This window comes from Cibotium barometz, chromosome 51 (genome assembly GCF_041138505.1).
Source record: "Cibotium barometz isolate CiBa-2024 chromosome 51, ASM4113850v1, whole genome shotgun sequence".
NCBI classification, from domain to species: Eukaryota; Viridiplantae; Streptophyta; class Polypodiopsida; order Cyatheales; family Cibotiaceae; genus Cibotium; species Cibotium barometz.
This window is the reverse complement of record NC_141096.1, coordinates 29,761,429-29,766,127: the sequence shown is the minus strand read 5'-3', so window position 1 is coordinate 29,766,127 and position 4,699 is coordinate 29,761,429. Positions and strand designations below refer to the sequence as shown.

Genomic DNA, 4,699 nt, shown 5'->3' with positions numbered 1-4,699 from the left:
ACGGAGAAGGCCGACAACAATCGAGCATCCCGGCGGAGGTGGCTTGGCATGCTGAGGTGGAGCGCCGACCAGCTGTTAGCCGCCAGAATCTGTGAAAGGTGTGGCGTACCTATGCTGACTCTGCTGGGTGGCCTCCCTTGAGAAATAAGGCACGTGTCATTTGACGGCTTTATCAATATTGCAGCTTTTTATGGGTGAAAACATCTCCGGTCTAATCGCCAATCTAGTGAAAACATCTCCTCCTCGCTCTCGCATAAGCTCTCCTACGGCATTATCAGCGTGACAAGCTCTGTATTAATGGAGTACCCGCCCGCTATTTGCTCTGTGCCAATGGAGCCCTCTCGCGCAGCTATGAGCTCTAGTGTACAAAGTATGGTTTGCCCGCCCGCTAGACAATATAGTAAAGCCACGTCAAGCGAGGGGACTAGCCACTTGGCAAGTGTGTGGAAGGAAATTCAAGGGCAAAACAACTGGAAGGGCTTCCTCGACGTGGAGCCATTGGATCAGACCCTCCGGGCGGAGATCATCCGCTATGGTGAGCTCGCGCAGGTTAACTACGACGCGTTCGACTCCGACAGTCACTCGGTCTACTGTGGCAGCAGCAGGTATGCCGCCCGGGATCTTTTCAAGAAGGTCGACAAGGAGGACTGCGGCTACGAGGTGACCAGGTACCTCGTCGCCACATTGGACATCAAGCTGCCCAAGTTCCTCCTCCTGTCAGAGAGGGATGCATCGGAGCGGTGGACCGGGGACTCCAACTGGATTGCCTACGTGGCAGTGGCCACCGACAAAGAGATGAAACGGCTGGGTAGAAGAGACATCCTCGTCGCATGGAGGGGCACAGTCATGGGCACGGAATGGGTCGCAGATCTCACAGACGTTCAAACGCGTCCGGATTTCGAGCCAGGCCAGAAAAAGGTGAGGGTGGAAAAGGGTTTCCTAAGCTTGTACACTTCCAAGAAGGCGGGGTCCAAGTTCAATGACACGAGCGCCAGGGAGCAATTGGCATGTGCGCTGAAGAAGCTGTTGAAGAAGTATGAAGGGGAGAAGGTGAGCATAACCATAACAGGACACAGCCTTGGGGCGGCACTGGCTGTGTTGAGCGGTTATGACATATCAGCCAACATAGGTCAGTGGAACGGCGGCGGAGCTGGGCAGGCACCGATTATAACGGTCTTCTCTTTCGCAGGGCCTAGGGTGGGAAACTTGGCCTTCAAGCACAGAGTGGAGGAGTTGGGGTTGAAGGTGTTGAGGGTGGTCAATGTGCATGACACGGTGCCTAAGGTACCTGGATTCAACGTGAATGAAAGAGGGGTGTGGGGCGCCATAGCAGCCATGGGTTGCGGCCCACTGCTCGACTTGTGGCCATGGGCCTACTTCCACGTGGGCCAGGAGCTCCGCCTCGATAGTCATGTTTCACCCCACCTCCGAAAGCCTTCTTTCTTCCCCACACGAAACCTGAATCTCCACCACAATCTTGAGGTCTACCTACACACACTAGATGGCTTCCAGGGATTCGGGCGGAAGTTTGCGTCTGTGTTCGCTCGAAACCCTGCCCTAGTGAACAAGTCATCCGACTTTTTGGTGCATAAGCTATTTTTCCCATCCCATTGGTGGCAGGAAAGAAACAAGGGCCTCATAAAGAACCAGTATGGTCAGTGGTCACTTGCCCCTCGGCCCAAGCACCACCGCCCAGAGAACCAGCAACCCTGAGTAAGTAATGATACAACAGGTGGTGGGTAATGATATATAGATAGGTGCTCGTTGTAAATACTACATATTTCACTCTGGAAATCACAAGATCAAAATTGATGGTCTTGAAATCACAAGAAAAGTAAAGTGATAGATTATTGCTTTTGTTTAATATCTCACATCTCGTTTTGAGTTGGGTGGAAAACCTCTTTCTATGGCCAAGCCTCGCCTACACAAAAGACTACATATTTCACTCTTGAAATCACAAGCAAAGTAAAGTGATAGATTATTGCTTTTGTTTAATATCTCACATCTCGTTTTGAGTTGGGTGGAAAACCCCTTTCTATGGCCAAGCCTCGCCTACACAAAAGAGGATATCATCGTTTTAAAAGATTGAGCCAAAATTTTAGTGTTATTAGAACCACTGTGCTCTTATCGAAAATTGTAGTGTTATGAGACCCAATGTGATCTTATCCAAAAAAATTGCAACCCATCACCTACTCCTCCACAAGTAACATTTACTCTTTTAGAACATCTTTTTCAAAACAAGTTCTACCAATGTTAAAGAACCCTGTTGTTTTGTTGTGTTGATAGATTTTGTATATCTCAAAACTCGGTTTCATCCTTTATTATTAGTTCTTTTTTGGCTTTTTTCCCTATGCATCGAAAGCCTTGGTGGACACCCCTCACCGCTGTTGGTTCTCCTCCAGTAAATCATCTATATTAATTTTCTCAAAAATTGTCCATTTTTTTGGTATACTTAGATGAAGAAAACTACTACACACTACCATGGTCTTTCTCTCTGTCTCTAAACCAACCTATGAGCTACCTCTAGTCTTAACTATAACTAATGTTGATGGGTGTGAACACCCCCTAGCATTAATAACATTAGCTTAGACTAATCATTTGTGGGAATTGATTATTACAAGATGTCATATCAAGAAGTGTTTCAAAGCAGGTTAGTGGGGAGTTAGGATCTTGTGGAGATTATGGGAGCCCAATAGTCACATGGGTAGCTTAGCAGTCACATGGGTATCCCGAGAGTTACAATATGGGTATCCTAAGAGTCACATGCGTATCCCAAGAGTCACACGGTTGGATGGCTATATAAATCCCCTCTTGTATGCAAATTGATATGACATGACTATTGTATGGACATGATTCTTACACATGATTCTTGTACACACAATATGTGATACATGGATATGGAATACACTACATGATGTTGTGTTATTATGCTTGTATGTTTATCTTGTGTCTTTTATCTTGTTCTTGATCCATGCCTCCTACTCCATGCTCATGTGTACATGTGTACTCCATGGCTATGTATGTAGCAGCATGTGTTCTCCCATGTTAGCAAGGTGATACTAACACTCGGCCATCACGGTGTGATGAGAAGCTTCAATCTTCTCCTTGTCTACAAGCTCTTGAGTAGAAGTTAAATGCCTAATCCATATGCATTTCTTTGCAAGAAGAGAGATTAGTAGCATGCCTGATTATTTCTTGATTTTAAATTAATGATGATGTTTGTTGCTTTTCTCAAAACCCCATGAGAAAGGAGATTAGTATGATTATTGATTATTGGTAATTTTTGAGATTATATTATAAATCATTGGGACTTTTATTCTTAGTTATCTAAAAGCGTTCACAAAGGGTGTTGATGAAATGTTGATGTTTGACTTGTAGCTTAGTGGGCATTGGCGAGGGCGTCCATCATCATGATAAAACTTAATTTAGCCCATCACATGGCACACACGACAATTAGTAAAATCATTCTGCCTTGTTTTTCTACCTCTTACTTTGCTCTTTCGCTTGTCCCAAGGATCACTGAAGCATGACTTCCGGGCTGTACTTGGGTGGTCTGTTGAGATCAAAAAGGGCAAGGGTGTCATTTGCTTGCAAAGCGTTCGATCTCCGTTACATTTACTTGGGTAGCGACAAAGCTCCATACTTTATTTACGTGCGTTTGCAGCAAGCTGCAGAAAGAAGAGCGCAGCAGGACGAGGTAGGTACTGCGGGCATTGAAGGTGCTTGTGAAGATGTAGAGGTGGTGGTGAGAAGCCACCTTGTGAAGAGGTAGGCGAGAGGTATCACTGTGCTACATACAGGCACTGGTGAGGCTGCACACGAGACTGAGAGCCAGGCAGGTGAGGACCATGCGGGCTGTAAGAGCACCAAGCAAGAAGCCCACAAGGCATAGCAGGTGTGTAGGCCCCAAGAAACTGGAGGAGATCGCCGCCAAGAACCTTCTCCCATCACCCCCACCTTTTGAAGTGGAGGTCCTACATAGCCGTGGGCATGCACAATGTGGACTGCAAGCGGGCTCGTCACTACGAGGTCCACCGCATTGCCTTCCGCAACGTTCTAGAGATCGACACCGAGCGCATTGTGGCTCGTGTGGTGAACATGGGACAGATCACCTATAGCTTGTCCCTGGTTGTGGTGGTGGCGTTGCACAACCTCATAGTGGGGCAGTCTCATCACAACAACTACGACATTGTGGAAAGTTCCCATATCTATGGCCTCTTTCCCGACACCTTTGTTTCCTACACCAAGTGTCCTGTTCCACGGGAAGCTCGTCATTTCAACTACTAACAAGGAGTATTTTGCCCTGAGACCATTCCCTGGTCTCAGGGCACCTTAGGCCTCCTTGTCGCACGGTATTGTATGTACATGACTCTGGCTGTTGAGCATGTTCCACATACCATTGCAAGAGGTTGTTCACAAAAACAAAAGGAATTAACCTACAACTCATAAAAAGATGCCCTATCAATACCACACTACAAGGGATCGGGCTCATACCCGCGCTCTTAGCCGCTAAAAATGACTTGTGAAAAAAAGTAGCGGGCCCGTGTATCAGCGCGTGTATAATCGCGGCCAGAGACATGCGTGTAAAACCGCGTGTACAGTACCTCTCAGACGCGTGTATACACGGGTACGTAGCCGCATTTTTTTATACAGACGCGTTAATACACGCCGCTATACACGCTTCTTATTATATTAGACG

General features: G+C 46.9%; 1 pseudogene; it reads left to right on the top strand.

The window, feature by feature from the left end:
- The first annotated feature begins 240 nt into the window (after positions 1-240).
- Positions 241-1,822, top strand: LOC147609515 (phospholipase A1-Igamma1, chloroplastic pseudogene; annotated as a pseudogene).
- Positions 1,823-4,699: the final 2,877 nt, after the last annotated feature.